Here is a 13,522-nt window from a genome sequence, read left to right as displayed (position 1 = left end):
ATCCCCAGGTCTGGGCAGCCAGTTAGTAAGGAAGGTGAGTAGCAGCAGCACAGGATCACCCTGACTTCCATGGTGAAAGTCTACAGAACAAACAACTGGGACCAAGACTTCCTGAAATTACACCCTGGAGGTTGATTCATTCAGACCAAGTGGTAGCTTATAGCGGAAATAATTGGAAGCAGACCCTCCAGACTCTTGGTACTGTCCTTTGTTACCAGACCACAGCAACCAGGGCACCAAGCTCTGCCAGCTTTTGTGACTGACACTCCAGAGTGTCTGTCCGCAGCCTGTCTCTGGATTTTGGTTCCTCAAATATGCAGGTACAGGCATTGATCTGCTGCCAAACTTACGGACTGAAAATATGGACTGAAAATAATTGCAAGGTGAGTATCTCAGCATTCAAACAAGACCTAGAAAGCAACACAGATGGCAAGAGCCGCTGATTGCGGAAGGGTGTAGAGCAAAGGTTACCGTGTGGGTCAGTGCTTACTGTAACTTCAGATTCTTTCGGTAAAATGTTAGTGAAGGGCAGAGAACACAGGTCTGCCAATACCTATACATGTAAAACCTGACTGATGCACTGTGAAATGCTGTTCTATCTTACTTCATTTAAGACCAATCCCATACCTCAGTATGAACATACCCCTGGTAATTCTATTTAGAGTAAACAAAGGGCCGTGAGCCCACATTTGCTAGCATGTCCCAAAAGACTAATGCTGGGGAACTTATACCTGGGGTTTTGGTTTCATTTACCCCAGCATCTATCAGACTATTTGCAAAATTCAGGTCTGGATCTCGGTTTAGACTCCAGCCCCTTTAAAAGTCAGGTGTATTTGGTTTGGGTGGACAAGGAAAAGGGTTATTTCAGACATACCAACAGTGAGAATAAAGGATGATGGAAAACAGTATGTTTTGAAAGGTCAGACCTTACTCTTCTCTGTGAAAAAAAAACCAAAACAGAACAAAACAAAAACACCAAAAAACCCACAACCCACAAAAAACCCCCATGTTGTTCTCAAAAGCAAATCAGGAAAGCCAACAAAAAAAAGCCCACGACATTGTCCACAGTAAGTTGTGCAGTCATCACCAGCTCAAATTACTTGAAACATAGTTGTTTATACAACCCTACACAACAGAAGACCTCCCTCATCACCTGAAGATAACCTCCTTGATCTCCTTCAAGCCTGTTGTGGGGCCTGGACCACGTGAGAGCATGTCAGTTGGAAGCCCTGCTTGCTGTGTAGCCGGGCTTTATAAACAAGCCTCTGATAGTTTGTCTTCAGGTAATAAAAATGACCATGATTAAAATGCTAAGAAAGTAGAAACCATACTGTAAAAATAACAGGTAGTGGACAAAAGAATGGCACCTAGGGAGAGACAAAGCAGGGAAGGATCCAGCGGCTGGCTCAGGTCCAAACTTAGATAGGAAAGTTCAGATCAAGGATTGGGTCTGAAACACTGCTCGTCTTTGCAGGAACCAGCTTAAACAACCTTGAAACTGCTTGGCTGTAGGGGAATAGACAGGGATCGGCGACCAGAAGATCACGGGATGTGACGGAAAGATAGACTCCTCCCCGTAGGAGTGGCAGGAACAGGAACCGCGAGAGCTATATAAGCGTGTGACGCAGCCAAATACACGGACATTTGGTATCCATCGTATTGATGTCTGTGCATCACTGTCCCCAGGGTGGGTAGAGCCCTGTGTCCCGGAGGTATGCGGCCCAAGATAAGTTCTCCCGTAGAAGTGTACAGCAACACTTGGCAAGGAGGGAGGAGTTTCTGCTACAGACAACCACCTGGATGGAAAACTTAATTTTCACAGAATTTGCTATTCCACTTGGGTGAAGGGAGAAGTGGGCAGCCAGCTTTGTATGGCTGCATGGCCACATAGCTTGGTTGTTTCCAAAGTCAACCTTGAGCGCAGGATAAAACACTTCATGAAGTGTTGCTGTTTTACCATCGACCCACAGTAATAGTGTACTATCCATTGCAGTTTTCCTGGCACCTAATGCTACACAATCACTGCTGTATTTTCCCCCATAATAGCTGTGTCTCTGTGAAAGACAACATTATCGTAACAGCTGAAGGCAATAGCAAAAGGGGCAAAACAATTTGCACAACAAAGGAAGCCTTTGGCCTAACATGGATGTTCTGGACCACTGCTCTAGCAGCCACTGGACAAGCCTACCCTCACCATGTCTTACTTGCTACCAAAGTCATAAACAAATCCTTTCACTGGAGGGAGTGGGTTGTTCCAATTAGAAGCTACCCTGGAAAGTTTGCTGCACAATCCATATAGTTTTTGTGTTGCTAGAGCATCAGTGTTTTGATAAATGTCACACAGCCATACTGGCTCTTTTATGCCACCCCAATATGCCATGGGGCTTGGCTTTCCAGCCACCAGAAGAGGTCAAAGAGGTGCTGTGACGTGCAGTTTAGAAAAGGAGGTACTTTTGATAGTTCCAGGAGATGCTAAGCAAAAGTGATTGACCTTACTTGGTTCTGCAGATGGAGGAGGAAGGCAAGCAAACTTACATCATGCTCATGCTTTCAGTTCAGTTCCCTCTGAGTTCTGGGGTTTGAACTGTGGAACAAAACTTGGCCAAAACAACACACTTCTGCTAGAGTTCCACTCAGTACCACGAATGAGCACAAACGTATTCACCCAGCGTCCTCACCCTGCTGGGCTGGGGCTTCTGCTTTGTTACAGAACAGCCACACAGGTTCTGGTTAGGATAGTTTTACAGCACCTTCCCTGCCATCAGAGATAAGCCCTAGCTTGCCCCAAAGCTCCCAACACCCAGATCCTCTTGGATGCCTCAGACCTGAGCCTGAACTACGCAGCTCAGTCCTCCCCAGCTGAAAGCTACGGGAACCAGTGTCACCACAAAATGAAACACTGCTGTCAGCAGCCCCTACAACCTGCCAGGTAGCGTAGTGCAACTGCACAAGGACTCAGGAAGCACTTACAGCTGAATCTGCAAGGCACGAAGGGGCTCAGCTTGTCACCAGACTGAGCAAAACTCCTTGTAAAGATGTATACAGGCCTTTTAAGAGCACTAGACAGGAGCTTAATCTGCCAGTAGGAGCAAGTCTGCAGGGCAGAAGTTAAGGGCTGGCAAGAGGCCCTTGTAACAATAATATGTGTATTAATCCAGTGAAAGCTCATAACCTGCTAAGTGTACAGAGAACAAAGCAGGGGCTACAACACAAACTCCTAGAAAATTTTCTCAAACAACTGAGAAAAGCAAATGCATAATTTGGCTGTCCTAGTGTCCCTTCTGGCTGTTGAAGGTAAGAGATATGCTGTAGGATGGTGATCCCTCATTTAAAACAAAAAAAACCCCTACCTGGTAGGATCACAGTTTACCAAGATTTGGGATCTACAGCATCTTAAGTCAGACTTCTGTGAGTGACATGACTCCTGCTGCCGTCTTCTACTGACTAGAGAACTCAGCAGGAGCGGGAAAGCACTGCCTCACACCAACATGCTGGGAGTGACCAGCTGTGCAGCAGTCACCCGAGTGGAAGTTCCTCCCTACTCCCAGTGATCTGCTGAACTATTTAAACTCTCATGCATAAAAGAAAGTATAATCATGCCCATCTACCTTGAAGAGTTGCTGACCCTGGTCCAAGCAATTTTGTGGAATTCAGGACTGGCTAAATACCACAGTGCAGGGGAAAAACTTAGGGTTCAGCTACGTTTACTCAAGCCCTAAGGAAATTAATGGCAGTTACAGCATGCAATCAACAAAACATGTATCCTCACCTGCATATAAGCACCTCCAGCCCATCGTACCTGGTACTGCCACTTACACTCAGGCAAAATGGAAGCAAAACTTGCATGCTGTGACTTGTGGCATATGTGCCAAACTGGGATGTGGGACTCAAGGCTTAGGCTCAGCAACCACTGGATTGTGTGTGACAGGAGAACCCACGCTCTGTTCCTCTACTACAGAAGACCATCAATGGCACTTCGTATAACAAGCTTAGTTTAGGCCAGAGCCATCCTTATGATCCAACCAGCACCTCATTCAATGAAAGGCACTGCTGGCTGTGAAGGTAACAGAATACAGCACAATCAATATTAAAAGCTTTTCTAATAGCACTAGCTGTTTACTAGTGCTCTTAACCTTTGTGCTGTAGAGCTTAAATTAACCTTAAGGTACAGTGAGAACAAAATCATCTTCTGTATAACGTGCAAGGAAGCTAATTTTTGTAAAATTCTCTCATTATTCTTCAGACTCAAAATACTCAGATATTTAGCATAATCAGGCCAGCACCTGAGCTTACTGCCTCTTCCAAAGACAGTGATTTGGTAGGTTAAGGGTAAAAAAGGAGAGGTAGGAGTGCAGTAAAGTAGGAAACTAGCAGAACTAGCAGAAGCAGCACAGAAAATTCAGGCTGCTCTCTCTCCATCTCAGTACTTCCCTGCAATGCCTTTCCCTGCACCCTAATTGCTAAAGACAAGTGAATATCAAATTAGGCTACCCACAGCTGATCCTCTGTTACCCAGGAACAGAACTGAAGAGCCAAAAGAAGCAACATGTCTTCCAGTAGACAAGCCTGGGCATTCACGGAAAGTAAGTCCTAGCAGTTCTGCGCAATGTACTTGCTCTGTGTGTCCTTAGTAAGTAGAGATCCAGCCCAAAACACCAGGCTGGGGAGGGATTTGGATTTGTCTCTGACCCGGCCAGCTGGCTGGAATGATTAACCAGTTACATTTGTAACTATGAAAGCTAATGAGAGAGTAATCATATCTCACAGTTCACAGCCAAAAGTCATTGCTTTTGGGAGTTAATGAGATTTTAAGTTCCCACTTCTAGTTGGTTCCTCTCCCTCAAACTGTGGCTGCCACAAAATTTTGAAGGCCTCACTGACTTTAAATCTGTCTTCCAAGGGCAATGCTTGGGTATACTGAGAGGAAACACACGAACATTTCTTGTCAGAGCAAAGAAACAGCAACTGGATGACTAAGTAATGATAATGACTGCTGCTCAGTGCACCGCTGGGCTCTGATTAGATTCTTCTTGGTTCCTAACCAGATTAAACAAACAAAACAAAAGAACAAAAAAAACCCCAAACAAAAACCACTGGCCATTTAGAGAGGCAGGACTGGCCTGTTAGCATCAGCACAGGGCTCAGTCAAGATGCTCCTGGGTCATTACCTCTATCCAGAAAGTCCAGACCCTTCACTGTGGTGACTTGGAATGAAGTAAACAAACACATTGCCCGTCAGGCCATGAGCTGCTTCCACAACCCTTTGTGTCAAAAATCCCTTAGCCCAAAAAACACAGCTCAACAGGCCTTGGGGAACATCCACCTCTGAAGGCCCAGGAGTGTTGAAGTTTTCACACCCTATACTAACTGCCCTGTACTGAACAGGCAGAAACTATGAATCTGTGAGCAGACTGGGAAGACATTAAGGAAAACATTTGAAACACACTGTCCCTTCCAGCATCTCTGTATCATTGACTCTCCATCTGTTCCCAAAAGTTCAATGTTAAAAATGAGAACTCCATCTTCCTGCTTTCTATAAACTCACTCTCACTGTTGCTGCTCTGGTTTCTGTCACGGTGCTGTACCATTTAAACCTTTTATATAGTCTAAGATGGGCAGAGCTGGTGTGGAGCTCGTGCGATCAGCTGGCTGGAGCCAAAACGACATTCTGGGCGATGCCTTCCTCTAGCAGACATCCTGCTCTGTCTCCAGGGGAAGTAGCAAAAGGAGGACTCGTTGCACCTTCCAGCAGCATGTCTGAGCAACCTTCAGCATTCACCTGAAGCAACGAATTCAGGAACTGAGAAAAGCAGCAGCTATTGACCAGTGGGCCCTGGGAAACCTGGCCATCAGTGGAACACCAATTCTGTAGCAACCTCTGCAACAGTTCTGTGCCTGCACTAAGGGCAGTTTTTCTCCTTTGTGGGAGAAACAGTCTTGGACCTACTTGGTAGCATTTTCCGCACTTTGCCTCCCACACCTCTGACAGCAATAAATAGCCAAGATTTCCCCACTGTGTTTTCATAGACTCACTTTGTTTCCTGGTGCACTGGCTAAATACTTCCCCCCACACCAGTACCTTTGGTCCAGCTTGCCTGGCCTAGCACTGTTTTGTCTCCATTAAGTGCCAGATGCCTAGACTAAAGGTCTGAAGTGAATAGTTGATCTGCAGCATGCATTGCAGGTCACATTAAAAGCCAACACAATGCCTTAATTAGATCTTAAAAAAACAACAAATGCAAAACAGCTTGGTATACAAGCACTTCCCTGCATTCCCATGGGCCTCTAACTAAAGGAAAAGAGTCATCACACTACAGAAAAGTAAATATTTTCTCTCATATAAAAATGTAATGTAAAAAGAGCCTTTTAGAGCTCCACCTAACCCGGCACAGGTGCTAAAGAGTAAGCCGTTCTCTTCCAAATTCCTATATGGGTTACCCAGGCCCTGGTACTCGGTGCTATGCACTCCTTGAAGCACAGATGTGCCATGCCTTGATGTCACTTGACAGCCAGTAGGACTGAGCAGGTGTTGGAGAGAAAGGAAGAAGGAAAGGAGATGTCACCACTTGGTTGATGACACAGGTCAGCCACAGCACAGACATGAAGCACTGTGACTCCCAGGCATGTGTCTCAGAACCAAGGCTTCTTGGTAATGCTCTTTTTCCAGATCAGCGCCTGATTGCATCTTCCTGGCTGGAAGAGGATCGAGTATCACATTCCCTTCCCTCTAAAGCAGCCAAACTGAGCGGAGGGAAGTTCGCTCCCTTTTGCAGCCAAAGCACAGGATCATATTCAGGCCTGGTATAAAATAACCCATCTCTAGAAGAGACCAAGTAATTGTACCAGTTCAACAGCAGGGTCCATGTGATTTTGCTTATGAAGCAAAGGGAGGAAAATGACACAAAACCTGGCTTGGTACATCCCAAAAGCTTCTCCAGCTTCCTCTCCAACTGCCTGGACTTTCCTTCCTCAGAGAGGACTAGTTCATAAAAGACACAGTGCAGTCAGGCTGACAAAAGCCTCTGCATGTTCAACATGCAAGAGACTGATACAGCCTTACTGGAAGGCTCTGTATCATTGAAGGAGAGAAACATAAGCAACCCTTGAGAAGCACGATGTCAGTATGGATGTGACTCTGGCATGGAGACAAATATCACGTACAGTGTTATATGGGAAAGGAGTGGAGATGATTTCTGGATGCCAGAGATTTAGTGTTCTGTAACTGCTGCTTTGACCTTTGCCTTCCTGATCACAAACAGGCTCCATACCAGAGTCATCCTAAGGGGGAAAAATGTCTCAAGAGCTTGAATTGTGAGCCTCAGCCTTGATCGTGTCTAAGACATCTGCTTCAATGCAGAGTTCTCAAAGCTGAGGTACTTTTGCCTCAGGCAAGTACGAATATCAAACCTTATCTCAGAACTGTCAAGTCTCTTTCAACCCAAGACTTAATCTTACACCAAACGGCCCCAAAGATCCCACACCATCTCCTCTAAAGAAACAAATCAGCTTCACCAGTATTTGTAGCTGTCCTAAAAGGTAGCTTTCTGCAGCTACCCTAAATCTAGTCCAGTAGCCCCTTGGGGACCTGACCTTATCTTATGTCAACAACTCCATAATTCACCCCAAACCCTGATCCCAGTCCAATAGCCCCTGACCGCCCTAAACCTGCACCAGGTCAAGTCACACATCCCAACATCCATTCAAACCTAACCCAATGGCCTCTTACATATAAGACAATGAATCCAGCTGACTATTGCCATGCAGGGAAGCACCAGTGCTAAACCTGGATTTGTAGCCTATTCAAGGTCAACTGTTAAACTTCAGTCTTTATCTTAAAACCTAACCCTCATTCCATTTCCAAAATCCCACTACCTCCACATGTTTCTGACCTAGACTGAGGCACAAAATATTTACTGGCACCAGCATCAAAATAAACAGAAAAGTATGTCACAAATGCAGATAATAAGCAAGGAACATATCTGATGGTGGCAAAGGTGAATTTAATCCTTGCTAGGACTGCTAGGTTTTATCTAACGCATGTGTGATTCATCACAAAAATAGCACTTGGAGCTTGATCCTCTCTCAAGAACTGGAGCTTTTGACTAGCTCACCTACCAAAAACCCCCATATAATACAGTGGTGCTCTCACCAACACGCAGCTTTCTGCTACACAACTCAGGTAGGCTGCTACTGGGAAGAAAAACTCCTTCACTTCAAGTGAAGAGATATGCAATTTTGGTGCCCCAAGTCCAGATGAGGTCTCCCAGTGATGTGCTACTTCCCCTCCCTCTCAGGGTACTCACGCCAGTCAGCTGGCTGAACTCTTCAGGCCCAGCTTAGAAGGACAGGATCCTCTGACAGCGACTTCCACTCCGTCTTTTCTTCACATGCAACTGCTACATAACAGCACATACCTACAAAAGTCAAAGAGGAAGAAAATTCAATTAGTGCCACTAGTCCTGCTGTCCAACAAAATTACTGAGACGGCTGTACCAAAGCAGTCAGCCATTCACAGAAATAATATTACTTTTAGATGAAGCAATTCACTCTGCTTACCGTGCAGGAAGCATAGTTAGTCTAAACAGCAGGCTGACCAGATCCGCATCCTAGCATCCCCTATGTGAGAACCAATATTTACGGTTGTCTCCAGGGAAGGCTGAAACCACATCCGTTTTCCTGCCTTTCTGCTAGAGATCCCCCCCTCAAGCAGCAAGGACAGCTGAATAGCACGAACACTCACGCCTCCCTACAACCTACAGTCTGTTTATTGATGTCAATCACTGCTGATTTCAGCTTAATTTAGTATACTGGTTTGCAAAATGCAGAAAAAGAGAAGTGAACACACATCTTATGCGGCTTTCCTTGATACATAAATAGGCTTGTCTGACACAGAGCCTGGGCTGGGAGCTAGGGGTAACAACAGCCGCAAAATGTAACTCCCCACCGCCATGAATAGAAACGCTCAGAAGGAAGGGCAGGTAGTAGACACATAATAAGAAACATATATCAGGTTGTCTTTTGACAATTTCCTTGGTTAGGATACACAGCTAGACAGACAGCCACAGAATTCAAAGAGGACAATTTATTTTTTGCATGCATTGACGGATTTCTGAATGTGACTATTTAACTCCAGTCCAATATTAAGTCTAAATGGTTAGATTTTACATTGATTTGATAGATGGCTGTGCAGCTTTATTGTTTCACTCAATAACATTAATAGCAGCCTGGCTTCAGTGAGATGTCTTTGCAGTTTGATTTATAAGGTAAGTATTGACACTGCTCAACTTTAATCATGTCACTTCTCAGGCTGAACTGGTCAGCCAGTCACCCTAAGCTTCTTCTGTACAGAATGGAGAGAGGGGTTCTTCCAGAGGGCAACCCAGCCTCTCTCTACATTGCCTTCTTCATACTTCTCTGCATTCAACAACTTTTAAAAGAACCTGAGGAGACCAGCTAGCAAAGTTACATATCTACACTGCATGACTGAACAAATCTTCATGCGTGTTTTACTCAAGCTCGGAGGGGAGTGGAGCCACATTTCTTTCAACAAACAATGCAAGGCCAGAATCTCCAAGGGCCTGGCACAACCACCCTTTCAGCCAATAAGCCTCACCAGTTAGATCTCCTCACAACAATGCATGTGGGGCATAAATGGCACGGAGAAAATCGAAGGTGATGCTCAGCAGTAAAAACTCTCATAGAGTAACAGGGACCTTGTCTGGGAGCAATCTCAGAGCATGCTCACAGAGCTCCAATAATATGATGTTTTTACAAGCCTCAAGACTTCTTTCAAGACCTGCTAATATCCCAAACAATGAGCCTAGAAGAACCAGGCTAGTTTTTCAATAAAACTAGAACAGTCCTAGGAAGACACAAGTTGAAACAAATTAAGAGTTGTCTATCCAGGACCGTCTGGCAGTTTCTCCATCTCTAACAAGCACAAATGGGTCAATGAAAGGACACACATTTGAAAGGCTTATTGCTAGCACTGGCAAGAAAATTTGCTATAAAGTCGTTGAGAGTATGCACCGAGGGAGAGTTAATATTCCAGTGGCAAGGCCAAGCCTTGGTTTTGCTGTGACACAAGAAGCTTCCCTGCTGACATTAACTACACTTTGGTTGCCCAGCCTGCCCTGTCCTGTGAGTTGGCAAAAGGCTGAAGCTGGTTGGAGTCCCAGCCATCAAAAGCTGCCCAAACCAGAGAACTCATTACTCATCACAAGGACTAAGAGCTAGGTTGAGAGGGGGAGGAGGGCGTAGACAGCATGAAAAGCAACTGAGAAACTCCTCTGGTGCTGAGAGTTGTTACAGCTAAGGCTCTAACCTGGCACATACCCAGGGAGCACAGCAAGACACGGGAATCAGGATGCAGGTTAGGGCTGGTCTGTGCCCCAGTCTAGAAGACGTAGCTAAATATCTGAACTTTCCCCTTGGAAATATGCCCCACAGTAGCTCCTGGAGGACCATAAGAAGCTATTTTTGGCGAAAAATCAATGCAGGATTCACAGAAGGATTCAGTTCAGGCAAACCTTACACCCACGACTGTTAGTGACAAAACTTCCCTTCCTGTCAATGGCAGTGAAATTAGGGTAGCACTAGCTTTGTCAGAGACAAAGGACACTGACAAAAGTTTTCAACATTTTAAAATTTTTATTTTGTTAGACTTCAGCTGTGTTCTGGCTTTATCTGCTGTTAGAGTTTGATTCCCACTGCAACAGAAAGGTCTGCTGAAAGAGTTTCTGCTGAATAATGCAAAAGGTACTTGGACTCCTCCTGCACAAGCAGCCAGCAAACCAGGCCCCAACGGTGACAAAATTGCTCAGTGAGCTACAAAAGCAGCGCACAGCAGGGTCAGTGCTCCCACCTGGAAACTTTGGATGAATGCAGCAATATAACAAGTGAGTGTTGAAATCAAGCAAACTGAGGAGAAAAAAAAAAATGCACCACAAAATTAAAAAAAAACACCACCTCACCACACTGCTGGTAAAGAGGTTTCCCGTGGGGTTGGTGGTTTGGGCTTTTTAAAGTAGGGGTTTCCCCAACTCTAAACACTCCTTGAGTTTAGAGTGCTCAAATCCGCAGTCAAATAAATCACTGCGGCTTAGGGAAAACTGCAGTTTGTGTTGTTCTGATGCATCAAGCTACAGCCTTGGTGTCCTGGTACCCAAACCTGCATAAGGGGCTTTTCAGAGTGGCATGGGAAGGGAACAGCAGCAACCAGATGGGCATGAGGCTAAAGTACAAAAGTACCAAAGTCCACATTTTTACAGGTGTTTCTGGAGGCTGCTCTATTTATGCTGAGGGCTGATACAGTGGCTGACAGTACTCCGGTAGTCCAGAATCAAACTATCCAGCTACCCGCCTTCTCAGATCAACAGCCAGTAACCTGGCACTTCTTAAAAGGGCTGGACGCAGGCCACACTTAAACTGCATCCCCATGGAGAAAGAACCGCTGCCAAAAGCAAAAAGGAGAAGTGAGAAACAGGAGAAAATGCCTTGTCACAGACAGTGGCCAGGCACGATCCAGCAAGAGAAGTCTATGCGTACACTTGTGAGCCCAGGTAATGGCACCTAGTCACAACTAACCCACTGTCGACATGGATGGACATCAGCTCAGCACACTGCTATTCTGGCATTTATTTTCCACACTTCACAGCTTGATCTCACACACAACCAAGCAGACAGCACAGCTTCCAGTACCCCACAGGCAGCAATGGAAAACACTGTCCAAGTGATCTCACACCTGAACGCAACAGGAGGGCAGCAGACACACACGGAGCCTTGAGCTCAAGAAATGGAGGTGCCAAGCAAAAGAAACGTAGGAGTTTTACATTGTTTTCAAGGTAAAAAGAGAAAGGGGCTGACCCTGCTTGACTTCATCATGCTGTTTGTACAGTGCCCTGTGATTTGGGCACCAAGCTGCAAAATCAAAGTAAGTACAATGGTAATGAATCCATAATCAAACACACCAGTGTGGGGCCAACTCTGCAACGGAAAAACAAAGCGTTGGAAAGAAAAAAAAAACAAAAAAAACCACAAAACCCAACCAACAGTACTCAGATCTAAAGGCCATTCAGAAAACAACAGCTTTAAGGAGCTCTGTAAGACAAGATAAAAATATTATTATTATTTTGCCATTGTCCACATAAGAACAGGCAGCCCCTTTTCCAAGGAGTTTAAATGGACAAGACAGATAAAGGGGAAACAGATGCAAGGATGAGAAGTGATTTGACCTGATCACATAACACCAGGATCAGTGCCAGGAAGAAACTGTAGCTCCTGCTTTCCTAGCACAATGCTTTTTTCACTGGTCTACACTGCCTCTAAGGCTGGAAATAAACCATCTTTTGAAGGTGTTTGCACTGAAAACTCCTTGTTACCATTTCACCTGCTGGAGGTTACCACTCCCCGCAGGGCTGGTAGCAGGAGCGTCCATGTGAGCACTCCATAATCCACAGAAGGCAGAAGCCACCCAATTAAACTGAACAACAGTGAAGATAAATTAAGCTCATCTGTTTTCTCAATGCTGATCAGACAGTGCTCACATGTACTCTTCAGATAGCAAAGCTACGAGTGAAGTCAATCATCACTATTGGTACAGTAACAACCAGCAGTGTGGAAGGGAGGACAAGGTCCCTGTCTTCCACCTGAGCAACCACTTGCTAAGTTGATGCTTAAAAATTTCTTATCTAAGCCACTCCATCTTGTGAGTTCTAGCTTAGTAAGCATCAAATACAACAAAAACGCCATCCTCTGCTGGTGCAGCAAAGACCAGATTCTGGTAACATTTTTTCTAATTACAATTAATAATAATACTGAGAATCAGACTCTTATTGATAAGCCACCTCTAATGTTATTGGCTTTTGGATAGTTTATTAGATTTTACAAAACTGTTTGCATACGATCTATATGGACTGCTTAAGGACAGATGGCCCGAGCTCAGCCTGTGTCTATGGACTAGAATGAGTCACAGAATATCGCTTTGGGCCAACAGGAAGAGTGAAGAGAACAGTGACGCTGCTACTAATCTACATGCCAAGCCAAATCCTGCAAAAGCACGTGATTCCCTGTGAAATCAACAAAAGAGGCACAAGTGCGTTCCAGGCCAGATCTTGATCTCTAAAAACTGATTCAGATTTTCTGCAATATAAAAAAAGACATCTTCTAACTGGCAGACATTTCATCTTAGTGAGCTTATGTAAACCAGTGGCTTTCCTCACCACTGCTCATCACACATGACCCACATAGTATGTGATCTCCAAATGTAAATTCCTCACTTGGACTACTTGGGTTCAGCTCTTCTGAAAAACGAACACTGTCAGCACACAACAGATTAGCTCAAGCTGCCCTCTCAAGAAGAGGCAACTCTTGATTGCTGGTGAAATTCCTTTCAGGTTTGCTCAGCCCATGCCTGAAAGTCTGCTTTTACCTGCCCAAATGAGTTACCAAATCCATTTCACCTCTCCTGCAACACCGGGCAGGCAGGCAGCGTACTGCTTCGCAGCACAGGCAGCACACCCGG

At 45.1% G+C, this 13,522-nt stretch overlaps 1 protein-coding gene across 15 annotated transcripts in view; it reads right to left on the bottom strand.

Moving 5' to 3' along the window:
- Window positions 1–13,522, bottom strand: part of SORBS1 (sorbin and SH3 domain containing 1) — a 218,975-nt gene that overhangs the window by 81,857 nt on the left and 123,596 nt on the right. For all 15 annotated transcript variants that reach the window (XM_064463610.1, XM_064463611.1, XM_064463609.1 and 12 more), the window contains one exon: window positions 8,304–8,414. The gene's annotated coding sequence lies outside the window, so the exon portion shown is untranslated. The remainder of the gene's footprint in view (window positions 1–8,303; window positions 8,415–13,522) is intronic.

Source organism: Phalacrocorax carbo, chromosome 12 (genome assembly GCF_963921805.1).
Source record: "Phalacrocorax carbo chromosome 12, bPhaCar2.1, whole genome shotgun sequence".
In the NCBI taxonomy this organism is placed as follows: domain Eukaryota; kingdom Metazoa; phylum Chordata; class Aves; order Suliformes; family Phalacrocoracidae; genus Phalacrocorax; species Phalacrocorax carbo.
Note: the sequence above shows the minus strand (reverse complement) of the source record. Positions and strands in the feature narration are given on the sequence as shown.